The following is a 19,899-nucleotide window of genomic DNA, read 5'->3' on the forward strand; positions in this document are numbered from 1 at the left end:
AACGATTTCACAGTCATTTCTCAATAAAATAATAAAGTTTTTGTACTCAAAATTATCGTTGGGGCTTAAATTTTGTGGATCCGGCTCAAAACTAAGGTTCGGTTGGATGTGGCCACTTGGAACCGACACCAGAGGGACCATGGTTTGGCCATTTTCGCAGGAGGGTATTTTTCGCAATAAGTTATGCGAAATGCAGCTGATTTGAATGTTTGAAGTGCTAAATGCACCGGAGAAAGCAGCATCAAACTGCCCCAACCACTAAGCTAAATGACCAGATGAGTTTTGGCTATCAGGTGGCCACGGGACTAAATCTTGAGGCCTCGGAACGGCTTCCCGGAGACCCCCGATAGGTGACCATTTTACAAATATGGTGAATCCATGCCGTGCGACATATCAAACGTTGCAGAATTTTATGGAGAATACATCAGTGACCATCTCAGAAGCCAGAACAAAGATTGACCACTTGGTGGTCCTGGAACCGTTTCCCGGGACCCCGGAAATGTGGCCAATTCTTATATGATCTTGGCACAATGGCACATCGAAATTCGCAGAATTTCATTGATAATTCACCAGTCATCAAACCAGCAACTGAAGACAACTTTGTCCGCTTGGTGATCTCGGAACCGGTTCGCAGGGCCGGTTCCGAGGACCCCGGAAATGTAGTCAATTCTCGATTTTTTTTACTATGCCGTGCGACATATCTAAATTTGCAGAATTTTGTTGCGAATATATCGGTGGCCACATCAGATACGAAAAGCAGGATTGGCCACTTAGTGGTCCTGGAACAGGTTCCCGGTAACCGGTTCACAGGACTCCGAAAATGTGGCCAATTCTGCAGTTTGAATGACCTTGCCGTATGGCACATCAAAATTCTCAGAACATCATGTATAGATAATTCATCAGTCATCAAACAAGCAACAGGAAACAACATTGTCCACTTGGTGGACCCGGAGCCGGTTCCCAGGACCGGTTCCAAGGACCCCCAAAATGAATCAATTTTTACCATGCCGTGCGAATTTTTCAGAATTTTGATGCGAATATATCAGTGGCCACGTCAGATACGAAAAACAGGATTGGCCACTTGGAGGTTCTGGACTCGGATCCGGAGGCCGCGGAAATGTGGCCAGTTCTCGCATTGTGTATGACCATCTCATGTGGCACACCAAAATTCGCAGAATTTCATAGATAATTCATCAGTGATCAAACCAGCAACTGAAGACAACATTATCTACCTGGTGGTTCCGGAACAGGTTCCCGGGACCGGTTCTCAAGTCCTCGGCAATGAGATCAATTCTCGCATTTTCTATGATCATGCGTCCGATGCATCGAAATGTGCAGAATTTTGATGCTCACATCAGGTATCAAAGGCAGAATTAGCCACTTGGTGATCCTGGAACCTGTTTCCAGGACCCCGAGAATGTGGCCAATTCTCGCATTTTGTATGACCATCTTGTGCGGCACATCAAAATTCTCAGAATTTTATAATGAATTCATCAGTTTTCAAGCCAACTACGGGAAACAACATTGTCCACCTAGTAGTCGCGGAAGCGATTACCAGGCCCCTGGAAAAGTGCTCAATTCCCGTAATGTCTTTGATCACGCTATCCGACCTATCAAGAGTTGCAGTGTTTTGATGCAAATACATCAGTGGCCAAGTTAAATGCCAACAACAGGATTGGACACTACATGGTTCACGACCCGGTTCCCTGGACACCTGGAATGTGCCGTGAGACTTATCAAAATTCATAGAATTTCATAGATAGTTCATCAATTATCAAACAACTGGAAACATCATTGTCCACCTGATGGTCGCGGAACCGGTTCCCGGAGAAATGTTGTCAATTTTTGATTCAAGAACGATTTTTTTCTACATTCCCGACGTTTCGGCCTAGGGATTTGGCCTTTTTCAAGGGTCGTAGTGTCTACCGTCTATCGTTTTTGTAGTTTTTGCATATAGAATGCTCTTCTGTGTTGCTTTTCATGTATACGTGTTGTACTGTGCACAGTGTATAATACAAAAATTAAAAATCTAAAATAACAACACGTATACATGAAAAGCAACCCAGAAGAGCATTCTATATGCAAAAACTACAAAAACGATAGACGGTAGACACTACGACCCTTGAAAAAGGCCAAATCCCTAGGCCGAAACGTCGGGAATGTAGATAAAAATCGTTCTTGAATCAAAGACTGAGAAAGCCATCCCCCCTTTCCATCAAGTTCCCAGTCGTAAAATCCCATACTAAGTTGTCAATTTATGTGCCAACCCGATCACCAAATTTGCAGGGTTGTTGTCCAGCATTCTTGCAATATGTCCTGTTCATCGTATATTTCCGGCTTTGCCCACCTTCTGAATACTGGCTTCGCCGTACAGTGCAACGAGCTCGTGATTCATCCTTTACCGCCACTCACCCTTCTACTTCACACCGCCGAAGATACCTACGCAACGGTCGAAACTCCAAATGCTTGCAGGTTCCACTCAATCATGGTCCGTGTCTCGTGTCCATAGAGGACCACCGGTCTTATTGGCGTTTTGTACATGGTATATTTAGTGCGTGGGTGAACCTTTTAGGTGGACAATGTTGTTTCCAATAGCTTGATAACTGATATACCCTATCATACGCTATGTGAAAATTTACCATATGCAGTTATACGAAATGTGAGAATTTACCGCGCTTCCGGGGACTCGCTTTCTAGGGGTCTAGAGAACTGCTTCCAGAATCGTGGCCAAACCTGTTTTTGACAATTGACATGGTTACTGGTTGCATGGTATTACCATAGACAATAAAATAATTTACTACATATCCGGGGTCCTCATATTCTGGGACAACCAGGTGAACAATGTTGCTTCCCGTAGCTTGCTCGAAAACTTATGCATTCTCCAAAGAGTCTGGAAATTGTGATATATCGGACGGCATGGTCATTGAAAATGCGAGAACTGGCATAATGCTAGGAGGCCAGGGAACCGGTTCAGGGTCCACTTGGGGGACAATGTTCTCTTCAGTAGCTGGTTTGATAACTGGAAAATTATCCATGAAATTCAACGAATTTTGATGCGCCATATGGCAGGGTCATACAAAATCAGGGAATTGGTTACATTTCCGGGTCTCGGGAACCGGTTCCAGGACCACCAAGTGGCTAATCATGCCTGTAATATATGATGTGAGTAATGATGTATTCACATAAAATTACTGCAACTTTTTATATATCGGATGGATCATGAATCATAAAAATGCGGAAATTGATCTTTTCCGGGATTCGAGGAGCCGGTCCCATGACCACTAGGTGGATGATGTTGTTTCCCTTATTAAGTTTTAAAACTGATGATTTTTTTAATGAAATTCTGCAAATTTTTATGTGCCACACGAGATGATCATATAAAATGCCAAAATTGGTCACATTTTCGGAGCCTCCGGAACCGAGTCTGGAACCACCAAGTGGTCAAACCTGTTTTTGATATTCGACATGATCATTGATATATTCTCATCAATATTCTGCAAATTTCGATGTACCGCACGGTATGTTCACAAACAATCCAAGAATTGATCACATGTCCGAGGTCCTCGGCAAGCTTGCTATTTGATGAAAATATTCGCGAAATGATGCGATTTGCTTTCGACAACGAATACGTTTTCACCCATCCTCGCTTTATTCAATCAACCTCCCATACGAGTAGCACACGAACGGACTCAATACTAATCAGCATAGTTGACTCTTCCTTTTCGCCGTTGCGTTCTAGCCAAGCATTTCTTTTCATCGCTTTCGATGCTTTTCGACAGCTTATCGCGAAGCATCGTAGGCTGGAAACTTTATTGGTGTGGTATCGGTACATGCGAATGTTGCTTCTGTGTGCGTGTCGAGCGTTCATGCCGTAGTTTCGCAAACCAACCTATTCGGTATGGTTCGGCTGTTCGGGCGAGCGTGTGACGGCCCAGTCAGATGTGTGCAAAATCGTTTGTGATTTACATCATGTTCGTTTTGCCACCTCTTTGCTGCTGGTCATCGCTGATCAGTGCACAGTTCAATCGCACGCGATAAATATACAGTTGATGAGTTGTGATGAGCACTAGTGAGGTGATCATTTGCATCATTGGTCCTCGGAACCGGTACTGGGAACCGGTTCCGGGACCTCCAGGTGAGTAATGTTGATTCCAGTTGCTGATTTGATAACTGATGAATAATCTATGAAATTCTGCGAATTTTGTTGTCCCATGCGGTAAGGTTATACAAACTGCGAAAATTGGCCACATTTCCGGGGTCCTGGGAACCGGTTTCGGGACCACCAAATGGCTAATCCTGCCTCTGATATCTGATGTGAACATCAAAATTCTGCAAATTTAGATACATCAGACAACATGATCATAGAAAATGCTTGAATTGACCACATTTCCGGGGTTTTGAAAACCGGTCCCGGGAACCTGTTCCGGAACCACCAGGTGGACAACGTTATCTTCAGTTGCTGGTTTGATAACTGATGAATTATCTATGAAATTCTGCGATTTTTGATGTGCCACATGGGAAATGTAGATTTATCTCACGGCATGGTAAAAAAACGAGAATTCACCTAATTTCCGGGGTCCTCGGAACCGGCCCTGGGAACCGGTTCCAAGACCGCCTAGCGAACAATGTTGTTTTCAGCTACTGGTTTGATGACTAATGAATTATCTATGAAATTGTGAAATTGTGAGCACTGCAAATTTCGATGCATCAGACAACATGATTATAGAAAATGCATGTATTGAACACATTTCCGGGGTTTTGAAAACCGGTCCCGGGAACCTGTTCCGGGACCACTAAGTGGCCAATCCTGCTTTTCGTGCATGATGTGGCCACTGATATATTCACATCAAAATTCTGAAAAATTCGCACGGCATGGTAAAAAAAAATCGAGAATTGATCACATTTTAGGGGTCCTTGGAACCGGTCCTGGGAACCGGCTCCGGGACCACCAAGTGGACAATGTTGTTTCCTGTTGCTTGTTTGATGACTGATGAATTATCTACACATGATGTTCTGAGAATTTTGATGTGCCATACGGCAAGGTCATACAAACTGCGAGAATTGGCCACACTTTCGGAGTACTGGGAACCGGTTACCGGGAACCTGTTCCAGGACCACTAAGTGGCCAATCCTGCTTTTCGTATCTGATGTGGCCACTGATATATTCGCAACAAAATTCTGCAAATTTAGATATGTCGCACGGCATAGTAAAAAAAATCGAGAATTGACTACATTTCCGGGGTCCTCGGAACCGGCCCTGGGAACCGGTTCGGAGGCGGACAATGTTGTCTTTAGTTGCTGCTTTGATGACTGGTGAATTATCAATGAAATTCTGCGAATTTCGATGTGCCATACGGCAAGGTCATATAAACTGCGAGAATTGGCCACATTTCCGGAGTCCCGGGAATCGGTTCCGGGACCACCAAGTGGCCAATCTTGGTTCTGGCTTCTGAGATGGTCACTGATGTATTCTCCATAAAATTCTGCAACGTTTGATATGTCGCACGGCATGGATTCACCATATTTGTAAAATAGTCACCTATCGGGGGTCTCCGGGAAGCCGTTCCGAGGCCTCAAGATTTAGTCCCGTGGCCACCTGATAGCCAAAACTCATCTGGTCATTTAGCTTAGTGGTTGGGGCAGTTTGATGCTGCTTTTCCGGTGCATTTAGCACTCCAAACATTCAAATCAGCTGCATTTCGCATAACTTATTGCGAAAAATACCCTCCTGCGAAAATGGCCAAACCATGGTCCCTCTGGCGTCGGTTCCAAGTGGCCACATCCAACCGAACCTTAGTTTTGAGCCGGATCCTCAAAATTTAAGCCCTAACGATAATTTTGAGTACAAAAACTTTATTATTTTATTGAGAAATGACTGTGAAATCGTTGTACCAAATCCGGGTCAATATGACCCGAACACCTTAAACGTAACTTTTTTTGAGCACCTTCGGAAGGTTAAAGCTATTTTTCATGGCCATAGAGGTCGCCGGGGCACGTGGCGTGTTGGCACGTTTGCTTCATAAGCAGATGGTCATGGGTTCGATCCCAGCCCCGGCACTTTCGTTAGTTGCTCTTTCCCCCTGAGAGCAGCTGACACTGACCCTCTTCTGAGCACATGGCTCAAATGAACCCGGATACTTGGACATCGGTGAACGGCAACCCATAATGGACCCCGAATCGGACTGGAAACAGGAACAACCAACAGCCACACATCAACATCCTCGAGCTTATCATTCTACCATGATAGGGTAGAAAGTGAAAGCAGCGTAACGGCAACCAGTTCGATGTAGTACAATTAGAATAGAATACATTTAGGCGCTGTACAAATTGTATGTACAGCTTCCAATTGGCTCATGCAGTGCCCTAGTGGACAATAGAGCTATAAATTAGAATAAGAGATTGAAGAATAAGGTATGCGCACAGCAAAATCTGGCCAAAGAAAATCAAGCAGTAATAATTCATTCCAACTTGTTCCCAAACCAAAAGCAATTCATCGTAAAAAAGCATTAATTTACTTTAAATCAACATCAAGACATTGCTGATTTGACTTGTTATATCCGTCATCTCGAGTTTTGAGCTTGAGTCCTTCCGTAAAGTTTTGCACAGTACCTTCGACCGCATGCCAAGAATTTTTTACCACCTTTGTGTCAAAATCAATCTTATTTTTCGATGAAAGCTGTCGTTCTTGACATTTTTTGAAGGTTCCAATTCACGGTTACTCAATATTTTTCAATTGGGTTGAGTTTTGTAGTGTATGAGATTTTACGTTTTTTGGAAAAATGCAGTACAATTTCTACATAGTTTTCTGCTTACAAACGCAAGCATTCTCCGCCAAAAACAGGGGACAAAAAACAATTCAAATCAATACACAATATCTAAGCTTTTGAATAAGGGGTACCAGCCATTTTTCCCGACATTTCCCGTAGTGAAAAAGATGATTTGTTGTACATGTATTTCAAAAAGTTCTGTTTTTCAAACCACAAATTCATATTGTTGACCAAACTATGTATTTATTGCCAAACTTCGATTTTTTCTTGCTCTTAAGTTGATCTGCAACCTTTCCAGGTTGTAATGATGTATAGAACCGAATACTTGAAAGCTAACTTAGGTCTGCGGGGACGGTCGCTTTAATGTACATTGTCAGATTTTCAGCACGTTTGTGCAAAAACTTTTCGAGGACTTCTTGTTCCCTTGACTCCATTTTAAACACAATGTCAAAATATATCCCGAAGTAAATATTTTTCGATTCCTTACACAATAAGCTTTCATTTGCGCCAGAGATTGCCACGATTCGTTGAAAATAGAGAAATTTCTATTCAACATGCGGTGGCTAGATTTTGCTGTGTGCATACCTTACCATAGAGGTATAATTCTAAAAGTTTCTCCGACAAGTCATTCAGAAGCTGCTCTAGAAAAACTCTTCAAGAGTTTTTTTGGGTCTCCTGGAGTTCTATGTTATGTCTTCAGGAGTTCCACCTAGGATTTCTTCAGGAGTTCAACCTGAATTGTATCCTACGGAAGTTCTTCGGGAAATAAATACGAGAATTCTTCCAAAAGCTCCTACGGGTTTTCTCTGGGAGTCCCCACGAGAAATCCTCGAGTAGTTAATACGGAAATTTATCTAGTAGATACTACGGAATTTTCTCGAAGAGTTTGCACAGGAATTCATGCAGAAGTTCCTTCGGGAATTTCTACAAGAGCCTATGGAAATTCCTCGACTTGTCAACAGGGGATTTTCCTTTGGAATTTCTTCGGGGATTCCTTATTACTCAAAGAGCTCCTACGGGGATTCCTCGAGGATAAAATAGGAGAGTTTCTCTAGGCGTTCCTATGAAAATCACTACATGAGTTTCTAGGGTTATTCCTCCTGAAGTTTCTACGAAAGCCCTTTATTAGTTGATACAGGAAATTATCCTAGAGTTCCTACGGGAATAGCTACAGGAGTTCCTGTGGAAATTCGTCATGAAATTCCTACGGAAATTTCTCAATTAGATAACAAGGGTTTCCTTTTGGAGTTGAAACTGGAATCCATGCGGGAGTTTCTACGGGAATTTCTTCAGAAGTTAGTAGTAAAATTGCTTCAGGAGTTCCAACGGGAATTTATCGAACAGTTGATAGGAGAACTCCTCCATGAGTCCCTTTGGGGATTTCTTTAAATATAAGTTAAGAATTTTCTAGAGATTTTCCAACGAAAATACGTAGAGAAATTAGTTGGAAATAATTTCAGGAGTTCCCACAGGATTTTGTCTAACAGTTTTCACAAAAATTCCTTCTTGAGTTTCTATTGGAATACAAACAAGAGTTCTCACGGGAATTTCTTCGGATGTTAATTCTCCAGGAGTTACTACGAGCATAGAGTTCCAATAGATCCTATGGAAATCCTTCCAGAAGTTCCTTCGGGAATCCTTTCTAAGGAAATTAGTAAAATAGTTCATACAGGAAGCCTTCCAAAAATTCTTCCAAAAATTACAACGAAATTTTCTCAATGAGTTTCTACGGTAATTCTTCTAGGAGTACCTAGAAGTAGTTTATTGGGAAATATCTTCAGGAGTTCCAGCGGAAATTCTTCCAGGAAATTACTAAACTTCTTCAGCAGTTTCTACAGTTATTTAGCAAAGAATTGATAGGAGGATGCCTCCACTCCAGGAACTCCAACAGCAATAACACAATGAAGCTATGGATATCACAAGGAATTCTTCTATAAGCTTCTATGAGAATAACTCCAAGAGTTCCTACGAGAATTTCCGATAGAGTATCTACGGAAATCCTTTCAGTAGTTCCCTCAGGAATACCTCCATAAGTTTCAATAAGAAAACAGCACAGAGTTCCTATGAGTTTTTCTTCAGATGTTAATACTTAAATGCCAAGAAAAGCTTCGTAAATTCCTGGAGAAGTTAATAGGAAAATTTCTCCAGAAAGTCCTACAGCATTTCCTCTAGGAGTGTGTACGGGAATTCCTCCATGAGTGGGAGCTTCAATGGGAATTCCTTCAGAAGTTTATACTCCAGGAGCTACAACGGGCATTCCTTAATTTCAATAATTCCTATGAAAATCCCCCCAAGAGTTCCTTTGCAAATTCCCCAGGAATAAATACGGAGATACTACCGGAACTCCTGGAAATCTTTTCAGGAGTTCTTTCGGAAATCATTTCTACGGACATTTCAATAGTTTAAATGGGAGTTCTTCGAGATGGTAGAACGTGAATTCTATCAGCAGTTTTTACAGGAGCTCCTCCAGGAGTTAATTGGGAATTTTCTCCAAAAGTTTCTATGGAAATTCTTCCAGTACTTCCTATGGGAATTTCTAGAGAAGGAGACATTGGAAATCCCCCAAGTATTAATAGCTGAATTGCTCCAAGAGTTCCTATAGTAATTCCTTTAGGGGTGCCTGCCGGAAATTCTCGAGCAGTTGATACGGATATTCCTGCAGGATTATCTATGAGAATTTCTCCACCAGTTTCAACAATACTTATTACAGGAGTTCCTTCGGAAATTGCTCAAACAGTTGATATGGAAATTACTCCTTGAGTTCCTACAGTAATTCCTTCACGAGTTAAGTGGGCAAAAGTTCGTGCGGGAATTCTTCCTGGAACAAGAGGAACTCAATAAGCCGTTCCTACAGTAATTATTATTATTATTTATCTTTGTTAAAGAGATTTTCAGCCGGCGGCTGGTTTATCTCTGCCTACAGTAATTTAGCAAAGGGTTGATAGAAGAATTCCTCCTGGAGCTCCCACGTGAGTCTTACAAAGAGGTCCTTCGGCAATTCTATCGTGAGTTTCTACGGCAATTTCTTCAGACGTAAATACTCAAATTCCTACAAAAGTTCCTACAACAACTTCTCTAGAAGTTAATATTGAAATTCCTTGAGCGGTTCTCATAGGAATTACTACAGAAGCTCCTACGGGAGTTTCTCTAGGTCTTAGAGTCTATGGGAATACAACCACGATTTACTTGGAAATTTTATACTTCAGGAGTTACTACGGGCACTCTTTTGTTCCAATAATTTCGGCAAAAGTCCCTCAAGGAGTACCTAAGGCAATTCTTCCAGAAGTTCCTTTAGGAATCCTTTCTACGAATTTTTCAAGTAGCTACAGGAATACGTCTAGGAGATTGAATGGGAATTCCTCCATTAATTTATTTCGGGATTTTCTCTAGGAGGTTCTGCGAGAATTCCCCAAGGAGTTTCTATGGGAATTTCTCGAGTAGTTAGTACTGGAAATTCTCTTGAAGTTCCTACGGAAATCCCAAAAAGAGTATCTTAAGGTCATATTTGATTATTTCTACGATGTTGCTACGGAAATTATTCAATGAGTTCGTACGGGAAATCATCCAAGAATGGAAATCTTTAAAGGAGATGGAATTCCTTGAAGGGTGTCTTCGGGAGTTCTTCTAAAATTTGCTCCAGAAGTCCTTCCAGGAGTTTTTCCGGGAGCACCTCATTTAGAATTCCTCATTTAGTTTATCTGGGAATTCCTTCTTGAGTTCTTGTGGGAGTGACTTTAGGAGTTTTTCCAGTAATTTATCCAGGGGCATTTTAGGATTTTCCTGCGGAAGCACCACTAGAAATTCCATTAGACATTTATCCAAAAGCATCGAACATTCCACGTAATCTATGGGAAATATTCTTCTGGGAATTCATCCAAACGCTATTCTTAGGATTTCTGCAGAAGATTTTTCACTGCAATTCAGCTACGAGTTCCTTCGCTGAGATTTCTAGTAATCGTCCGCTGGAATCGTTCCAGAAAGTTATGCATTTTGGATTCCTTCAGCCTTTCCCCCCTGAAATTCTTCCAGAAGTGACTTGGTTGAGATTTCTCAAAGATTTCCATCGCTGAAATTTTCCGGGATTTACCTCACCAGGATTCCTCAAAGATTTTCTCTTCCGGAATTTCTTCGAGAGTTTTTTTTCCAAGGATTCTTCCAGAAGTTTCTTCGTAGGTATTTCACAGCTGTGGTTTTCCAGAAGTTCCTTCATTGGGAATCCTTCGGGACTTGTTCCCATGGAGTCCCTCCTCCTTCTTCCTTCGTGGCGATTTCTCCAATATACTTTCGCAAGGATTCCTCCAACAGTTATTGCCCTTCTAATTCCTCCAGGAATATCTCTATCTTCTTTGAGAATCTTCCATAAGATTGATGTTCCTCCGCAGGAATTCCTCAATAAGTTACTCCTTTAGATTACTCCAGAATTTCCTTTAGAAATTTTCGAGAAGAATTTCCAAAGGAAATTCTGGCGAAGTCTAAAGGAGTATCTTAGAGTAGTTCATCAGAATTTTTCAATGGTTTCTCCAAGAAAATGTAAAATTTACCCCGGAATTTTTCCATAAACTCTTTCGTAAATCTAGAAAAAAAAAATAAAAAAAAAAAACAATCCTACAGGATCTGGTATTTGTTAAACAAATTTCGTATATGTAAAACAATAATTTTCATAAATTCTGCAAACTTCAATATTTTCTTTGAGCATTTACTGGTCCAACTCAACAAAACGAAATGAATTGTCATGCAAACAGTCTTAAACAAATCCTTGGAGAAAGTCCTACAGTAATGTTCAAAATTACTTCAAGGAATGTTTCAGAGCTTTTTACGAGGAACTCCCTTAAGAATTTCCAAAAGGAATTCCCGATGAAATTGAGGAACAAATACTCAGAGGACCTTCACAATTCCTGCAGAAACTGTGGAAATAACTCCCAGAGAAATTCAAGAAGAAACTCCTAGAAGGACTCTAAACAAGCTAAATTCTGAAAGTAACTTCCTGGAAAAGCTTTGTAAAAAAATACCGAAAAAAATCTCGGAGGAAAGAGATTCCCAGAGCATCCGGAAATAATACCTAGAAGAACACCGAAAGCGAATTCCGGAGGAGCCTTTGAGGAATTCTTTGTGAAACTCCAGAAAGAACTAAGAATTCCATAAAAAAACTTCCGGAGAAACTCCTGAAGGATCTGGAATTTCCGCATTATCTTCGGAAGGGATTTCTGGAGAAAACCTTTACTGAAGTTCCGTAGAAATCCGAGAGCAACTGCTGGGGGAACTTCAAAAGTAATTCCTGACAAGGATGGGAACACTCACTTGCAAAGAGTTACACTCACTTGCAGTTTTCTCAGCTTAGAAGCGTGCAATCAAAAAACGAAGTATGGACGACTTTTGCCTTGTGATTTTGTCTAAAAGTTTGCCGAATAGAGTAGGGGTCGCGCACGCATACCGAAGTCGTGAGGGAGCTGTGAAGGCAACTCTCCACGAGGTGAATGTAAATTACACTCACCTCGTGGAGCGTCGCTTTCACAGCTCTGTTACGCATTGGCGTAACTAGGATTTTTTCCTGGAGGGGGCCCAGGGGGGGCCTGACTTGAGATGAATTTTAAGCGGGATGGGCGCCCGATATGTGAATATGCAAATCAGTATTGTAGTTTTGAGTAATCAAAATGACTGTTTCAGATTTGTTCATAGTTTTGTGAACTATATGAGTAAGAACAATTCCTCCAAGTTTTTATTTCCATAGCTTAATTCAGTGATTCCATCTTGGCTTCTTCCAGAAATAATCAAGACTTCATCTAGGGATTTGTCCTGGGATATCTTTAGAGGTTCCTCCAGTAATTGTTCCAGTGCTTTTTTCGAAGTTTCCTTCAGGAATTTCTCCAGAGATCCTTTAAGGTATTTCTGCAGGTATTCAGAGATTTCTACAGGGATATCTCCATATATGCCTTCCAAAATTCCACTAGAGATTGCTCCAATAATTACATCTGGAATGATTCGAAGTATTCCTGCAGGAATGTTTTCCAGAAATTCTTTTAGAAAATTTTACTTAGAGATTCTTAAAAAACACTCCAAGAATTGCTTGAAAAATTTGTACAAAAAACCTTTAGGGATCCTAGTTTTTTTATGTGTATTAACGAGATTTAATAATCTCGTTAATACACATAAAAAAAACTAAAGCCCTAGGCTAGTTCATCTCGGGACCCACGCTTTACTGCCCTTCCGAAGGAAGAACTCACATTTTGCGAGTTTGTCGGGAGTGTTCTAACCATCCCACCAGGTCCACTCCACTAGGGATCCTAGTATTCCTTCAACAAATACTGCATACATTGATTTCTTCATTTTTTTATCCAGGAATATTCCTACAAAAATTCTTCCAGGTATTCGATAAGAAAGCTCTCCTGAGATTCCATAAAGAGTTCCTAATGGGGCTTGCTTCCGGGATTCCTCATCGGGTTTCTTCAGAAATTACTTCAAGAGTTCCTCCAGGGCTTCACCGGAAATTTCTTCTGGTATTCTTACAAAAACGAATTCCGAGATTATTTTAAACATTTCTAGAAGAACTCTTATTGGGATTCCTTCAGAAACTCCCGCAGGAATTAATCAAGGATTTCAGGATTTCCTCAGGAGTTTCAGCGACTTCTTCAGTATTTCCCCTGAGAATTCTTCAGATAATCCACCTGGAATTCCCTCAGAAATCGAATTTTGTAATTCATCACGAATAAATCTTGAGATTCCTCTGGGAACTCCTTCGGAAATTCCTCCCGGATTTTTTTCAAGAATTGTTCCAGGTATCCCTCCTGGCATGCCTCTAGGATTTCATTCAGGCATTTCTCCAGAGACTTCTGCAAGAGTTCTACCAAGAATTTCTCCAGTTATTACCCCAGGTATTTCCTCAGGAATTACTCCAGGAATTTATTCAAGTTTGGATCCAGGAATTCTTCCATGAATTCCTCCGAAAATTCTTCCAGGAATTTCTTCTCTAGGGTTTCCTCTGCACATTCCTCCAGGATTTATTTCATGGATCCCTCCAGGAATTCCAACGATGATTCCTGCAGTAATTCCTCCAGAAAATCCTCTTGGAACTCCACCAGAAATTCCTTTCTGAATTCCTCTAAAAATTTCTCCAGAAATTCCTTCAGAAATATCTCCATGGATTCCTTCCAGAATTCCTCTAGAGATTCTTGCAGGAATTCATTCAGGGATTCTCAAGATATTCATTTAGGGATTCCTCCTGCAGTTCTTCCATGAATAGTTCCACGGATTTTCCCCAAGATTTCCTATAGAGATTTGTCCAGGAATTCCTCTTGAGGTTCTCCCAGAAATTGATTCAGGATTTCCTCCAGGTTTTTTTTTTGCAAGAATTCCCCCAGGGATTCTTCCAAGTAATTCTCTAGAAATTCCTCTAAGGATGCCTCCAGGAATTCCTCAAGAGGTTGCTTAAGTATTACCCCAAGAATCCCTTCAGAAAGTCCTCCAGGAATTGATCCAGGAACTCCCATAGGAATTCCTTCAGAAATTACTACCGCAATTCCTTCAGGAATTCCTCCTGGAATTCCTCTGGGAATTCCTCTATGAATTTCTCTTAGATTTTCTTCAGAAATTTCTCTTGGAGTTTCTTCAGAAATTTCTCTTGGAATTTCTTCAGAAATTTCTTTTGGAATTTCTTCAGAAATTACTCCATTAACTGCTTCAAGAATTTCTCTCGAGATTCCTCCAGGAATTCATTCAAGAATTCTTTCAGGGATAGTTCCAAGGAATTTCCACAGAAATTCCTTTACAGATTAATCCAGGAATTCTTCCTGGGATTCCGCAAAAAAATTATCCAGAACTTCCTGCATGAATTTGTCCAGAACTTTCCAGGCATTCCTCCTGAGGTTTCTTCAGAAATTGCTTCAGAGATTCCTCCAGGGATTTTCCAAAAAAATTTCCCAGGGATTCTTCCAAGAATTTCTCGAGAAATTTCTCTGAGGATTCCTCTAGGAATTTTTCAAGAGGTTTCTTTAGAAATTTCTCCTGGGAGTTTCTCCATGGATTCATCCCGGAATTTCTCCAGCAATTCATCTAGAGTTTGCTTCGGGAGTTCTTCTAAAAACTCCAAACTCCACTAGATTGCTCCCAGAATTCTTCTGAAAACTCCACCAGAAACTCATCTAGAAATGTATCCAGAGATTATTCCAGGCATTAGTTCAGGAATTTCTCCAGGGATATTTTAAGGAAATTCCCCAGGTATCCTCCAGGGATTTCTTAAGGAATTTCTCGAGAGATTCCTCCAGGAATTGATACAGGCATGTCTCCAGGAATTTATCCAGGGGTTACTCCAGACATTCCTTCAGAAGTTCCTCCAGAGATTTCTATAGGGATTCCTCCAGGCATTAATCCAGGATTCCTTCAGAAATTACTACCGCAAATTCTCCAAGAATTTATCTAGAAAATCCTCCAGGGATTCATTTAGAAATTACCCCAAGAATTCCTCCCGGAGTTTATCCAAGAAATATTCCAATAATTCTTCCTGAGATTCCTGAATGATTTCCTCCTGAGATGTCTCTAGGAATTGCTTCAAATATTTTTTCAGGAATCCTCCAGGAAATCCTCAAGGGATTCTTTTAAAAATTTCCCCTCAAATTCTTTCTGGAATTTATTCAAGAATTATTCCAGGTATTCCTCCTGGCATTCTTCCAGGATTTCATCCAGGCATTTCTCCAGGGACTCCTCCAGGAGTTCTACCACGAATTTCACCAAAAATTACCCCAAGTATTTCTTCAGGAATACTTTCGGTAATTTATTCAGGAATGGATCCAGGAATTCCTCCAGGAATTTCTTCGGAAATTCGTACAGCAATTCCTTCAGGAATTGTTCCAGGAATTCCTCCAGAAATCCTTCCAGGGTTTCCCCCAAGAATTAATCCAGGAATTTCTTCTCCGAGGTTTCCTCTACACATTCCTCAGGAATTATTTCATGGATTTTTCCAGAAGTTCCTCCGATGATTGCTCCAGTAATTCTTCCAGAAATTCCTTCTGAAATTGCTCCTGCAAGTCCTCCAGAAATTCCTCTGGAAATTTCTCCTGGAACTTCATTAGAAATTCCTCTCAGAATTCCTCTAGGAATTTCTCTAGGAATTTCTTTAGGAATTTCTCTATGAATATATTTAGAAATTTCTCCATGGATTCCTTCCAGAATTCCTCTAGAGATTCTTCCAGGAATTCATTGAAGGATTCCTCAAAGATTTGATTAAGGGATTCCTCCTGGAATTCATCCATGAATAGTTCCATGGAATTTCCCCAAGATTTCCTATAAAGATTTGTCAAGAAATTCCTCCTGAAATTCCACCTGGAACTTGTCCGGAAGTTCCTCCAGAAATTTGTTTCAGGGATTTCTCCAGGATTCTTTCAAGAATTTTTGTAGAAATTTCTCTAAGAAATTTTGCGGGAATTCCTTATGAGGTTTCTTCAGAAATACTCCAGGAATTCCTTCAGAAAGCCCTTCAAGAATTCATATAGGAATTCCTTCAGGAATTCCTCAGAAATTACTACCGCAGTGTCTCCAGGGGCTCCTCAAGAAATTCCACCAAGATTTACCGTAGGTCCAGGAATCCCTCCAGGAATTTCTTCGGAAATTCCTACAGCATTCCGCCAGGAATTTCTGCAGGAAATCCTTTAGAGATTGCTTCCGATATTCTTTCAGGAGATTCTTCAGGAAATTCTATAGGAATTTTTCCAAGGGAAATTCTTTCAGGTTTCCTCTAGGAATAAATCCATAAATTTCTACTCCAGGGATTCCTCTAGAAATCCGTCCAAGAGTTATTTCACGGGTTCTTCTAGAAATTCCACCAGGAATTCCTCCAAGAATATACCAGAAATTCCTGCAGGGATTCCTATAAGGATTCTTCCGTGAGATTCCTCCAAGAATTTCTCCTGGAATTCCTCCAGAAATTCCTCTGGGAATTCTTCTAGAAATTTATCTTGGAATTTCATCAGAAATTTCTGTAATGCTCCTGGCATTACTCCAGGAACTTCTCCAGGGATGCCTCCTTCAGAAATTTATCCATTAACTTCAGAGCCAAGGGCTGAAATTCTCTATAAAAAAGACAAACCAATCAATCAATCCATTAACTTTTCCAGGGAATCCGCCAGAAATTTGTCCAAAAAATTTTCTAGGATTTTCTCCAGAAATCCATCTTGGAATTGCTGAGAAAATTTGCTTATGATTTCACAAAAAAAAAAATGTGCCTATGATGCTTCGTTCTATGATTTTTCAAAGTAGGTGATGTCTGTGGAAAATGTTTGATTTTCACTGGAGTTTTCCGGAAAATTAGGCTACCCTGATTTTTTTTCAATTTAGTTTTTCAAATATATATGATCCCTACCTAATTTCATTAACCTTCAGAAACTGCATACCAATTTGTACGATAATAAAAAAAAACCCTAATACTTCAGGCATTAGTCCAGAAACTTTTCCAGAGATTCCGCATGGAATTTTTCCAGAAGGTTCTCCCGGATATCCTCTATAAATACATCTAGGAACTCCTTCTGTGATTTCTTGAAGAATTCCTCTAAGGATTCCTCCAGGAATGCATCCAGAAATTCCTCCAAGGATTCATCTAAAATTTTTTTTAGTAATTTCTGCAGGGATTTCTGATGCGGATTCTTCAGATTTTTTTTCCTGAAATTCCTAGCATAATTGCTTTTCGGATTCCTCCAGGAATTCATCCAGGGATTCCTCCAGGTATACTTTCACAAATTACTCCAGGGATTCCTGCAGGTATTGCTCCGAGAATTCTTGTAATGATTTCTTCCGAAATTTCTCTCGGGATTTTTTTAAAAATTTATTCAGTGGTTAGTTAAAAAATTACAGTATTCCGTTCATAATGTTTTTCAGGGATTCTCCCTAGGGTTTTTTTTAAGGATTACTTGTAGATTTTTTGAATAATATGAAGGATTTCTAGAGGAATTCCTCCAGCGATTTGTATTGAAATTCTTTTAGATAATTTTAGAGGGACATAGGAGCCAAGAAATCATCCAGGAATTCTTTCACAATTATCTCATGAATACCAAGTCTTTTACAAGTCCAATCATAAATACCTTCAAATTTACGATTACATCTTGCAGCACCAACTATTAAATATATTAAAACTTCCTCAATGACCATTTGAATTTGTGCGTTGTTTGATAGACGAAAAAATACACCTGGCCCACGAAATAAAAGAAATTAATAGTGACCGACTAGAAATCACCTCCAGCATGGTTTTAATGAATACACTCGCGTTTACGTTTCAGCTACGTACATCTATTCTCACTAGGAATTCACAAACTTTTGCTGGAATTCCATTCCAAATTCAACCAGAGTTTTTTCCCACATGATACTGGATTTCCATAAAGAATCACTTAACCATATTTTGCAGTAATGCTGCTTGAAAATTCAAAGATTCTTAAAGATACCCATCCAGGAATTCCTGGAAATTATCATTTAGTTTTAATTTCTCAGCGATTTAAAAAAGAAGATGTACAAAGTATTGCTTTTTATATAATTCTGATTATATAATATTTCCAAACAAAACTAACTAATTACATAGACCATTTTGGACAATGATCTTGTAAAGAGTGACAAGTTGAGAATTGTCTCCAATAACTGTCAATTTAAACACATATTATGCCAAATAAATTTCTATTACTGTACGTGCAGTTGAAACCCGGAATTTTCGACTAGCGAAGTTGGATTTTTCTCTAAATCCGTGCGTCGGACCTAACTTCGGAAGTGGTGCACTGTATAGCTGTTTGCTATACAGCGCACCACTTCCGAAGTTAGGTCCGACGCACGGATTTGGAGAAAAATCCAACTTCGCTAAGGTACACCGGGGCAAGTTGAAACGGGTGGGGCAAGATGAAACACGAAGTTTTGAAATAGATTTCAATAAAATTTGAATTTTTTTCTTCGCTAAAAGATTGTTTGAATCTAAAACTACGTGTTATGGCTATAAAATTGTTTATCATCAATAGAAAACATCATGATAACCCGCTGTTTCATCTTGCCCCATCCGTTTCAACTTGCCCCGGTGTACCTTAGTCGAAAACTCCGATTTTCAACTAAATTGAGAATATAGATCTATGTTTGTCACCACGACAGTGGTTTTCAGATTTTTTCTAATTTCCATATATAAAGTCATGAAAAATTTCTGGGGGGGGCCTGGCGGATTCTGGGGGGGGCCTGGCCCCCCTGGCCCCCCCTCTAGTTACGCCAATGCTGTTACGTCTTTAGGATTCGTGTGCGACCTCTACTCTGTTCGGAAAAGTTTTAGATAAAATCACAAGGCAAAAGTCGTCCATACATCGTTTCTTGGTTGCATGCTTTTGAGCTGAGAAAATACCAAATGAGTGTAACTCGTTGCAAGTGAGTGTTCCCATCCCTGATTCCTGAAAGAACTTTGTAGAAAAGTACCGAAAGAACTCTCGAATGAACTCCGGATGGAATTCCCTGACGTGCTTCAAGAAGAATTCTCTTGCAAACTCCGGAAGAATCTCCAGCAGAAATACCGGAAGGATTTCCTGAGAGATCTGTGAAACTTAGAGAAAATCTGAAAGGAATTTCCAGAGGAGCCCTTGAAAGAAGCCGGCGGAACTCCAAAAACAGCTTCGGAAGGAACTTTCAGCAAAGTCTGATAGCAAATTGAAAACTAATTTTGATGTTGTGATATTGCAAGTTTTGATAACTCAGGTTGTTGTCGTTTTGATTGAAAAATAAAACGGTTTAAACATCAAAAATGAATGTTGAAAAATGTTCCTATGACAGCAAAGATAATCAATTAGTTGCTGAATACAAATGATGTTTTCGATGCTGTTATTTTGTTGTTGGGCTTTGCTCGGGTACTGGAACGAAAATTGAAAGGCTTTTGCTTCAACATATTTTTGGCAGAACATTATTTCAACCGCCATAAGACCTAAAATTTATTGCTTTTTTTCTTCGCGTTTTAAGTAAAGTTGCATTTCTCCCATACACCGCACAATCCCGGATCAAAGAAGACCACTAACAATTTCTTTCCGTTTAAAACACTGAGCTGCTTTTCCCGAATCTACACGCTTTTTCTACGTTTTCACGCCTGGTTTGACCTGCGACGACGGCTACGACGCTTTTTCTCCTATAGTAAAATGTGAAT

At 40.2% G+C, this 19,899-nt stretch overlaps 1 protein-coding gene across 4 annotated transcripts in view; it reads left to right on the forward strand.

The window, feature by feature from the left end:
• LOC109423306 (uncharacterized) overlaps positions 1 to 19,899 on the forward strand; it is a 764,938-nt gene that overhangs the window by 328,999 nt on the left and 416,040 nt on the right. The window lies entirely within an intron of this gene.

Source organism: Aedes albopictus, chromosome 2, assembly GCF_035046485.1.
Source record: "Aedes albopictus strain Foshan chromosome 2, AalbF5, whole genome shotgun sequence".
Taxonomy (NCBI): Eukaryota; Metazoa; Arthropoda; class Insecta; order Diptera; family Culicidae; genus Aedes; species Aedes albopictus.